General features: G+C 37.8%; 1 non-coding gene across 1 annotated transcript; it reads right to left on the bottom strand.

Moving 5' to 3' along the window:
- Window positions 1-8,044: 8,044 nt before the first annotated feature.
- On the bottom strand, window positions 8,045-8,117 carry TRNAR-CCU. The gene has a single exon. It is a non-coding gene; the product is annotated as a tRNA-Arg (tRNA).
- Between the last annotated feature and the right edge of the window lie 4,257 nt (window positions 8,118-12,374).

Here is a 12,374-nt window from a genome sequence, read left to right as displayed (position 1 = left end):
TTAAATATTCATTATTTTTAATAACAACTTAAACTACAAAAGTAATTGTGTAATATTTAGTTTTTGAACAACATGAGATTGTTTAAGTTGGTTGATGAACTTTTCACCACATTTAATTGTGGTTGAACACACGTTTTTTAATCAATGAAGTGTTTTACAAGTTATGATTCACACATATTTATGTATTTATTCAATGGTTTTTAGGCTTCACATTCACTGCATTTTATTCTTTATGTTATAGGGGAACCAGTATTCAAACTTCATGCTTTGGTGTTTAACTCATGAATATCCCTTTAACATCTTAATGAATTAATGACTTAATTAATTAATTATGCATATTATGTGACTCAGGTTTGGTATATAGCACTTGAATATTTTGCATTTTCAATGAACTTGAAAAAGCTCTGTATTGTACCGAGCGAAAGCGCTTGTTTTTAAGTGTGGTGGCTTTCCAATAAAGGATTAACTAACTGCTCTGGTTGGCGTTTCGTCCTTGGGTCATGAAGTGTTCTTTTTTGGTTTCTCTTCTTGATCAGCTATTCCAGTCTTGGCTGGAGAGTGCACGGCTTCCAACTTGTAGATATAGGCGCATTTCTGACAAGTCTGAGTGTTGGGATGTAAGAAGAGAGGATTGTCTGTGTACATGAGGCAGTTGCTACATAATCATATAGTAATCTACATATAATCTGTTTTTGTGTGAGCTGCAGGCAATGCCAGATACACCCTAGACTCTGATTGGTGATCCCCATATTCACCACCAGATCATTCAAGAAATATCTTATAACACAGTACATTTGAAAATGCAAAATATAGTGGAGCATGTGTATGGCCTACTGCAGTGATGCCTGGAATGTCTAGACACCTTAGGAGGGGCACTGAAATACAGTCCAAACATCTGCAACAACATTTATGCTGTGTGTGACATATCTTGCAGCAGCAGTGCCACAGATGAGGTCAAGCTGGGTACAATATACAATAGCACTGGCAAATAGGTGGTGTCTCTTTCTCAACTATGGGACATAACAGAGAAACACTGAATAAAATGATGCATGACGTATCATACACAGGTGCAGATTCAGTAAAGCCTACACAGTTCTCTAAAACCACGTGGACATCACAGAACAATACTCACATGGTAGCACACCAATTTGTATTCCTAAGTGGCTCTACACAGCGTGCACAGCCATATAAACACACTAAACATTGTGGTATGCTAATTACAGCATAAGAATGTGAACTGTATGCTCATCAACCAATCCAAGATGGAGGAACTATTCAACAAGCTATAAAGCAATTGTGCACATTCAGTGCAGGTCTTTGCCTCAAATTCCAAAACTTATTGGAATATAGCCACTATTGTACTATTGTACATGGAAAGAATGTTAGGGGCTGCTGTTTCTCTTCTGCTTGTGTATTTACAACTGTCCCAAGTCTATGCTGGTTTAGACCCCATTTAACTTTTCATTGTCTGCAGGAGGTGGAAATTGTAGAGCACTACAGGGTGGATAATGACACAATATAGGAACTCTGCAACCTCTGTTGTCCTAAACTAAGAGAATGGCAAACTGAGGGTTACCAATACCTGTGGAGACTAAGGTATTTGTAGCATTTAGAATATTAGCTACAGGAACATTCCAGAGACCAAAAGAGAATATGCTGGGGGTGTCGCAGGCATCAACATCCAGGTTTCTACATCAGTTCCTGAATGCTATGCTACAACATGCCAGTGACTACATACATTTTCCCCATGCACCCAAGGACAGAGCTACAATTATGCAGTATTTCTACCATGTAGCACACTTCCCTGAAGTCCTGGGTGTCATAGACTGCACACATATTGAAAGCACCACCCAGGCAACAGGGAAGGGTGTACATAAACAGAAAGGGTTTCCACTCCATTAACTGCCAGGTTGTGTGTAGCACTAAGGGAATCATCCTGAATGTGCAGCTTTGCCCAAATATGGTGAAATGGTTAAATACTTTAAAATTAATAGAAGCTGTTTCTATGATAAGGAAACCAGAAATTAGAACTGTGCATCAACTATGTGTGTAGCACACCTGGTAAACACAATGACGTGCACAGTGTATAGGATATGTAGATCATGGTTCAAATCCCACATTTGTCTTTTAATGCTGAAAACAAATAAACACTTTTTACAATAATAATACATGTTTAGCTTTGCCTGTCTTGTCTGGGCATTGCTCACCTCTTTGCAAACACAGCATAATGCCACAGACACTAAACAGACATTGTCAATTTCAAAAAGATACATTGTTACATATTTTGCATTCTATCGTGCAAACATGCTAAGTGGCATTGCGTGGCGGTCATCAGGCATACACAATTCCAGCATTTCCAGAACACCTACAGACCATAAGCAGACATTGTCAATTTCTAAAAAGATGCATTGCTACATAGGTAGTCTTCAATCGTGCAAACACATTAACTGGTATTGCACGGAGGTCAGCACTCATACGAAGTAATGAGTGTAAAAAATACACCTGCTGCCTACCTCTCCCTGAGACAACAGATATAAGTTAATAGCCACAACAGAGGTGTGGAAGAGTTCTAATCCAGCAAACTCTAAGTTTTATTAATGCTGGTCCACTGTAATTTATATAAAAATTAACAATATAAAAATAATTATACATAAAAAATAACTATGCATAGCAGGTGGATTGAGCATACACATTATATCATATATATTGTATGTTTAACTGTGGGTATCAGTACAAGTTTGGTTCTACAACTAAAAATGTATTTTCTGAACTTTCATGTCACACACATACATGGCTAACCACTCAACTCTTTAATGTGTCTATATAATTAATGAGCATGTCTGACAAACACGTCCCAGTGGCGGATTCAAGAATTTGCAAAAGGGGGGGGGGGTGCAGTCTGATTAGTTGACTACCAGAGTGGGAGTGGGAAAGAGGGATAAGAAGCTCTTCATCACGTGTGAAAAGAAAGCAATATACATTCAGCTGCACAAGATTTTCCTGTGGATGTAGTAGTGTTGACAGGTAATTCCTGTGCAGCACACAGCACATGTACACCCAGTACAATTGTACAAGTATTTTCAATACATGCCTGGAAGAGATGATTGGTTGCTCATACCAAGTCACAGTTCCCTTCCATGGCATAGCAGGCATAGTCATTGTTGTAACTTAGGAAGCAGTCCAACTGGATGGGATATTAGTCACAGAGGAAGATTTTTTTTAAGTTAAATAATGATTTCTGTGGAACAAGTGAAGCTCAGTTAAGTAAAACACAGCAAATAAAGAAGAAGATGGTATAAAAAAAGTCACAAAAAGTGAATGCTCAATTTAGTCATGTGCAATGTAAAAAATGTTGTAACAACTGTAGCATTTTAGAAAGGATTGCAAGTCAAAATCTATTTATTGTTATTAACAAAACTCCAGGCACAGAGGTTTGGATAAATTAGGAAAATGTTCATTTAATTTATGACCCAAATGACTAAGCTCTAAGCTTTCCTAAGCAGTCTCAACTTGCATTCTCCAGAAGGAGAAAACCCAAGTTAGAAAGATAAATTATTGAAGTTGTGTGTGTACTGGCTGGATGAAATAACTATGAAAAGTTAAAGGCAATTTTATTTTATACAGTAAGAATGAGTGTAATGAGAAACTACAGGTGGGGTGTTGAGACTGGAGATGAAATGAAGGCAGATAGAGATCACAGGAGCAAAGACAGAATTGAAAAGGAGAGATTTAAAGAGCTTGTGGAAGACAACATAAAAAAGACAAGAATACGATTAGGTTTGTGAAATTACATTAAAGCTGCTTTAAAGGGTTGACTTGTAGAGGAGAAAAGGAAATATGGAGGCAGCAGGGGAGTAGCAAGGGAATAGAAGAATCTGAAATATTGCAGAAAAAGGATGATAAAAGGGAAGAGGAAGGAACTGAAATAGACAGTGAGAGATGCAGAAACACAAAGACAGGTACTGAGAATGAAAATATTCTTGTAGGTAACAGGAAAAAAATATGGAAGAGTAGCATAGTAGCTGAATGAGAGGAAACAGACTCAAGACACAGAATGAGACAGTAGCAGTGACTGACATTGAAAAAAACAAGACAATGTGAAGTTCTTTGAGGAGCTGTAAAAGAGAGAAGCAAGAGAAGAGGTGTGGGCAATTAACATTAGATTAGACAAAATTAGAGAAATAATGCAAGTTGTTTGATGAAAAATGCAATTATGGTGAGGATAAAACAGCAATAGGGTGGCAAAGAAGGGGTAAAGCAGACACAGATGGATACAAACAGAAATAAAATTATTCAGAAGCAAATCAAGGAGGGATGCGTTGACAGTTTTTTTTTCAATTTGTACTGTAAGGTCTGGTAGTGCTACCCACATGCATCCACACTGCCCTGCCCTCAATGCATCCACATGGTCTAGCTCCCAATGTATTCACCCCACAGAAATTCAGTCTGAGATGTCCTTAACTGGCATTTAGTAGCTATTATTCACTGCAACAAGCCCCTGTACCACATCGAGGTAGCCAGTACCACAGAGGTCCATTAACAAACACCACAGAAAGACCACCACCATAACGTTTTAAACAACGTAAAGATGTTACTGCTCAATTTGATGAATCTAAACAAGAAACTGTACTTGCTAAAAACTTTTTCCACTGTGCAGAATGCAGACATTTGAGCATTTAGACCAGCTACTGCACAGGCATGGAGTAAAGCTGGAGATGTCACAGTTTACATCAAAAGCATGCCTCAGGGCTGATCAAACAAGATGTGCTTCAGCTTCTCCATGTCCAAATTACCATGGGAAAGTCACATATTATATCCTTAGAAGCTATAGGTCCACCTCTATCACCCAGGAAATGCATAACACAATTTACTGGATCTCCCACCAGTCATCCCAATACCATATTCATGGGTGACTACCCTATTATAAACTAGGAATCATACACTGCCCCAAGCTTGCAAGCCCAGAGATTGCTGCACTTTGTCAACACAAGAACCCTAGACCCAACAATTCAAATGCCAACTAGGAGTGGTAACATAAGTTGGTGTAGTCATCACTAGCATGGAAGAATGCTGCACCCACCCTATGTAATGTCCTCTTTGGTGAGGACAAACCATTTTAAGGCAAATGTCCTACTATCAAGTAGTAACCTGGCAAAATTGATGCCCCACCCCAAACTTTAAGAACACTGACCTGTACAACCATGTTATAGGCACAGAGACATTTCTGCTTACCAGGAATAACCACAGAACAAATTCATACAAGCCAGCCTGGTGGTATCCTATCAACAGGATCACAGCAAAAGGAAGAAAGTCATGACAAAAATTAGGAAGTGCAACATCCAGCAGGATAAAAAAAAATCTAACCATGAAAGTCAGAGGACAGATTAGGTCACTGTACAAATCTCTCCTATTTATTGGTACCATCCCAATTCATGTTTGTAATGTTTCTGCATTGATACATGGTTGCAATTATCTAACTAATGTATTTGTCTATTTTAGTCATAAGTGAACACTATATCGTAAGTCCACTTATCTAGGACTATATGTTGATCCAAAATTACAAAGATTTTTCATGATGAACCATTTCAATTTTGTGGCATATTATTATAATTAATTATATGTGTTCTCTATACATTAATGCTAAGTTTTTGCATTATGTTAGTTCATTATATGATGTTAATAATAATATGTCTGTATTATCTCTATGTAGTTTATCTTGGCTTTGTCTAGAGGAATATACATATTTTTATGCTTTTGCACCATGTAATTTATCTGCATGTCCGTAGGAAACTTAGCCTACTATATGTAGGAAGTTTAATGGTTTTTCACTATTCATTATTCAGTGCTATAAGTTATTCTCATTCATGCTGTCACATTTATTTTCATAATTATTGGACTTTGTTTTCAGTCTAATTTTTATAATTCGGATTTGTGTATTGTTGCTTTAGGAGTTGGAATATACCATTTCCTCTGTGGGTTGGGTAGTTTTTTCATTGGTTGCATGAGTCTATAAATATTAATGACTTTGAACATTTACTGTTTTGACTATGTATCACTGAAGAAGGCATTTTTTGCCGAAACCGGTCTGGTCAATAAAGTCATGTTTTTTCTGTAACCCTCAGGGTTTTCATTTATTTTTTACTTCGATTCACTTTTCTGCTGGCCTACAGTGGTTTTCGTATGGTTGATTCTGGCCGTGCAGTGCCTACGCGCGGAGCATAGTGTTTGGACCATCCCAATTCATACCAACATCTGCTCCCCTCCCCCAACACAGGTATACCATTGCAGTATCAGACAGCTTTAGTGACAACAGAACTACTCTAATACATCTGATGCAATTCAAATGGGAAATTAAGGTATCGTCCGCACAGCATTGGTGCACTGTTGTCATTGAAGTTAGCATGGATATTTCACAACAGGCTATTCATAAGATACAAGGCAGCAAAAACAGCTTGTCAAAATCCTACTACTGTACACAATTACATTTGACTGTACACCTTCAATAATGGCAATAAACCCAGTGCATGTTACAACTGAAATTAAGCAAATTTGTGAACTGCATGCAACATCGGCATTACACACAAAATGAAAACGTGCAATGCAAAATGCCAGACTGGTACTCAGTTACAAAACAGGCTGTAATACTACCCTCACAGCTTCCAGTGCAGTTTAGCTTTACAGAAAAAAAGAAAACTGTTGCTGAAAATGTTAAATAAATAAACTGACTTAGCCAGTTTAGCATGCAGTGTTCTCAGCAGAAATTTATCACAGTAACACAATGAAGACCATTTATAAAGGAAAAAGGCCATATGCAGTAGTGAAGGTACATTAACTATGTATACTGGGGCAACTGTAAAAAACAAAACTCATGTCTCATGTTAGACTTTCATTACATGATATGCAGACAATAAAACAGGGTATTTAACAGTACAACAAGGGAATTTAACTACAAAATACAGAGTGCAAAACGGTCAGAGTTTCCAGACAATGTTTCTTGAATCTGATTTCACAATTGTAGTAGCTTTAATGGTTGGCACTGTATAGACAACATAATACAACTAAATAGTTATATAGTGAACTATACAGGCTTGGACTTGTACCATAATATAAACTTAGAAATCATATCCAGAGGCACCAACTTTATCCCATCTTTTATGCAGAGGTGAAATTGACCTGCCTCCCACCATACAATTTCTACCATTATAAAAAAACACAGACTTCTCTAAAAATGATCTTAAGTTAACCACTACATGATCAGTACACCAAAAGAAATGCAATCATATTACAATCATGAATTCATCTACCATGGCTAACAATAAAAGTATACATAGTGATTTGGCAGCAATCCTGTTAATACCACTCAAATACTACAAAAAAAATCACATATGTTTGCCCCCCCCCCAACTTATAGTTTATTCACCAGATGTTATGCAAGGTTAAATATTTCATGATAAAAAAATGAGTAGAAAGTGCTCTTGGATACAAATATTTCAAGAACGGGCAATACTGCCATTCTAGCCTGCCAATATGCCAAAACAGCTGATCCCATAACGTGTCCAGGATGTTCTTAAAAATATCTAACCTAGTGCTTGCTTTAATGTAATCTGGTAGTCTATTCATGCATCAGCAGAGAGAGAAAAAAAATTAGCATACTTCTCATTGTTATAGTATCTTATACATAGGTTGTCTGATTTTCTATTTGTCAACCACAAAAACTTCCAGAAGTAGTTGTCTCTAAATGTTCTGTATACCTGAATACAGTCTCCTTAAATATCTGCTCCACTTTACAAGTTGGCCCACTTTAGTCTTATAGTTTCATAGGTGAATACCAAGTTAAGGCTTGCCAATAACCTGAGATAACACTCAAACCCTGTACCTTTTACCAATGAGGCAAATTTTCACATCCATAGGTTAGTACTAGACTAATTGCCCTTATGGGGCCATTTTAAGCCTAGCCAATTACCCCCTGTGAGAATCAAGCCCCATACTTTGTGTCTGTAAGGCAACCTTAACCATTATGCCAACCTCCCACCCAAGATTATATCACCCCAGATGGGACTCGGACCCACAATCCCTGGCTTAGGAGGCCAATGCCTTATCCATTAGGCCACTGGGGCCTGATGGAAACCATTGGTGTATTTCCACTGACTCTTTTCTGTTTTCTCATGCTTGTTTTCCTATAAGGTTTCCATATTATTTCATGTTCAAGTTAATGAACAGGTGCTTTGTGGGAACATGGGTGAAATCCTTGGCCAATAGCCTACCATCGTCCTATGAACGATGAGTTCATTTCTGATTTCTTAGACTATATACATCTCTTATAGAACCTATAGTTCTATAATTATTAAACTATTTGGTAATATGATTAGAAAAACTCAAAAGCTGGATCTACCCATATACCCAGGTCCTTAAATGAATCTATAGCTTCAACCACCATGTACTATATTAAATATTCATCTTTTAGTGTGCATTTTTGGGAGACCCACATGCTTAGTTTTTGCTTCATTAGCACCTGCTCAAGCCTAGCATCTGATATGGGAGAAATCCATACTTCTCAACTATCCAGATTTTTGCAAAACATCCAGATCTTTGCCTCATATCATTGGTGTTCCTTATTACAGGTTTCTGGCAACTAACTGAGGACTGAAGTCAAACAACAGTGGCATACAGTTAATTTTCAGAATTTATATCTTTCAGAAAATGCACATAAAACTAAATCTTGTTATTTCTAGCAATTTTCTAAGTTTATAAGAGCAATATTTAAAATCTGCTCCTATTTTTTATGCCTCCTCCCATTATATTTGGATTTGTTCAGATTTGATGCCTTGCAGTAAGAGGGAAGGAGTGTCCAGCTCTATGCTTCATATCTTTGGCTTGTTGTTCACTTCTGCAGCTGAAAACTGAAGTCAATAAATAGTGACTTATGTCTGAGTTTCAGATTTTATATCCTTCAGAAAATACATGTTCGCACTTAGTACACATCCTGTTATTTTAGCAACCTTCTAAGTTGATAAGAGCAATATTTAAAATGTGAACCATCCTACCTTTTCTAATTTGTTCCAAAATACGTATTACCAGTGGATACGGGCATGAGAGGAGAGCTACAGATCATGGGACAGCATCCTGTAGGGATTTTTGGAGACTTTACTGTGCTCAAAAATAACTTGGCTAAACAAGGAACAGGGAAAAAAATCAGCAAGCTGACTTACATGACTTGCAGTCACTCATGGAGTAACACTTCGCTCGCCTCAGCAGCTCCAAAACCAGAGAAGGATTCAATACTGTAGCTGCATTTAACAGGAGTTAAACTGCCCACCAAATACACCTGTAGCCAATTACAATTGCTGCCATTGCACAAATCACCACTCACCCAAGCAAAGCAGGAAGCAAGCTGAAAAGTGAACCAACAATTTTTTTTCGTATGTCTGCTGCCGTCCTTGCACCTGACTGCAACCTCCAATTGCAGTTGCATCTTCCATGTGACTTTCAAAGGGGAAAAAAGTTTTTTAGTTGAAACGAAAAAAAATGTACCATTTTGGTGGTACATTTTCCAATTTCAACAAAATAGGGAGTGAATTTCCATTTTTATTGTTTTAATAAAGTTCCAAACAGCTTCAAAAGGGGCCGGTGCGCACCCCTGCGCCGATGCCTAAATCTGCCACTGTGTCCACAGTAGCAATAATGAGTGTAAAAATACACCTGTTGCACAGACTTTCCTGTGACAACTGGTGTAAGTTCAGGGCCACAATGCAAGTGAGCCAGGGTTCTAATTTAGCACACTCCAATTTTTATTAATGTTGTTCCACTCAATTTTTAAAAATAAAGAACAATATAAAGATAATTATACATAATAATAACTATGTATAGCAGTGGATATCAAATAAAGTATATGTGTGACTGAGGATATACTGATAATTATGTTTCTGTAATTAAAAGTTTCTTTTCTATCCTGGCATGGACTTCATACTTCAATGATAGCCACATACACATGAATATATAAACCAGGACCTTGTCAGGTCACACACATAGAAGATTAATCACACACTCTTTAATGTCTCTATATAATTAATGAGCATGGCTGACAAACACCTCATCTGTGGCAAGTAGGAAAAAGCACCTATGTGGAAGAATATGTATTATCTATTTAACATAGGTTTAAATCCCACATTGTACAAATTACTTTTATCAGTGTGTAAAGCCACACAAAAAATATGTCAAGTCATAAAATGTTTAACTCCCAATGCATGTCTGAAAAGTTAAGTCATCTAACAGGTACAGCAGCATGCAATCACTTGCACTTGAAAATGGGTTTGTCAGTCATCATCTTCTTTTGGCTGTTCCCATTAGGGGGTCACCACAGCGGATCATCTATTTCCATTTCTTCCTGTCCTCTGCATCATGCTCTTTCACACCAACCACCTGCATATCCTCTCTCACCACATCCATAAACCTTATCTTAGGCCTTCCTCTTTTCCTCTTACCTGGCAGCTCCATCCTTAGCATCCTTTTCCCAATATACCCAGCATCCCTCCTCAGCACATGTCCAAAACAACGCAATCTCGCCTCTCTGACTTTGTCTCCAAACTGTCCAACCTGAGCTGACCCTCTAATATACTGATTCCTAATCCTGTCCATCCTAGTCACACCCAGTGGAAATCTTAACATCTTTAACTCTGCCACATCCAGCTCTGACTCCTGCCTTTTCGTCAATGCTACCGTCTCCAACCCATATAACATAGTAGTTCCCAAATGTCACTTTACCCTTCCTATTTCATAAATTGCCTTCCTGTCTGTCTGGCAATGTTGCTCTTGCATAACATCACACAAATGCAGTTGGCAAGGTTGTGCAGGTTTATGTACTAACCATTAAATGTGATATCATGAACTAGTGGGAAAACACTTTAACTTTTGATGAATTACCTGTGTAGACATGGCAGGATCTAAGAAGCAAGGAAGGTGACCAATTTAGGGCTCAAAGATGGGGTGTAGAAGAGTCCAGAATATTCATTGCACTCTTCATAAAGCACCACAGACATTGGCTTTTGCAGGGGGACTATACCAGGTCTCAATATAAATTGCAAGCTTGGAACAGTCTAGCCAAGGCTGTCTCCAGTACAACTGGCATTCTACAAACTGGGGAGCAATACAGGCACCATTACAATGACCTGAAAAGGTGCAGGCAGGAACAACTCAACCTGTGGATGGATAAGTTTAGGACTGCTGACATCCCTCAGTTGTGCAAATATACAAATAAAGATACTTTCAATTCTATGCTAAGCTGGAGATGGCCAACACAGGTATGTATAATGCTCTTCTCTTTTTATCTCTTCTTTATTTTGCAGCTGCCCAGGAAATTTCATCAAACACGGAAGCCCATGCTGAATGTTTCGGAAGACTAAGATAAGCAAGGGGCATGTATGCAGCACAAATTAATTATTATTTTATTAAAAGTATTGTTCTTCTATACGTTAGTAGCAAATTAAGCATGCATATCTTAACTGTAAAATCAAGCATGCATAACTTCATTCTGTAGCTCAAAGTAATTGTAGGAGTCAATTGTAATAGTGTATTCAGTTGTTGTGGGTTCAAATACCACAGATAAGAAATAGATAGTAAAATAATTAAAAATATATTAAATATTAATTTCAACAAAATTGTCACAAATGCCATGTTGTTAACTTAATCTGTGTTATTTTTAAAAGCATATGTGCAATATATCCATATTGCTAGGATTACTTGGAACAATTTTATGTCCTAGTTTGTAGTTTTTAAAAGTATAGGTAATGTAAAAGTAAAAATGTATCTATATTGTAGTAATTTATTGTATGTGACATATGATGATTCTAATTGTTTTTTTTTTCTTTTTTTTTCCCTATCTTTACCCACTCCTTATATCTTTTTATTATTTTTATATGTGTGATCATGACATTCTGATGTTCGAATTTTCTGACAACTGACAGAATGATTTCAAACATAGAGAGGTAGGCCAGCCAGTGTGGCTCTGCCTGCCACCCTTCCAGCAGCTACTGCACTGATACCCAGCACATCTGGGACACACTGTGGCAGTACTGCCTCTGCAGCCCCTGCAATACCTGAGCCCTCAAAATCAGGTAGCATTACCCTGACAGCTGGTGCAGTGGTACCCTCTGGGAGTATTGGTGGAGGTGGGCATTTTGTCACTCATTAGGAGTTGCCAGGCATGATCATAGAAGGTACCATTGGTGCAGGCCTCAGCCATATGGAGAAGATACTTGTTGGAATGCTGAAAAAATAAAAATGTCAAGCATTCCAACAGGAAGCTGAGAAAGGGGACAGTGATGACAGTGAGTGTGAGAACTAGATTCTCACTGTCCCCATGATTGACAGGCATGGGC

The sequence above is a fragment of the Protopterus annectens genome, chromosome 5.part0 (assembly GCF_019279795.1).
Source record: "Protopterus annectens isolate FY-2018-M chromosome 5.part0, PAN1.0, whole genome shotgun sequence".
Lineage (NCBI taxonomy): Eukaryota > Metazoa > Chordata > Ceratodontiformes > Protopteridae > Protopterus > Protopterus annectens.
Note: the sequence above shows the minus strand (reverse complement) of the source record. Positions and strands in the feature narration are given on the sequence as shown.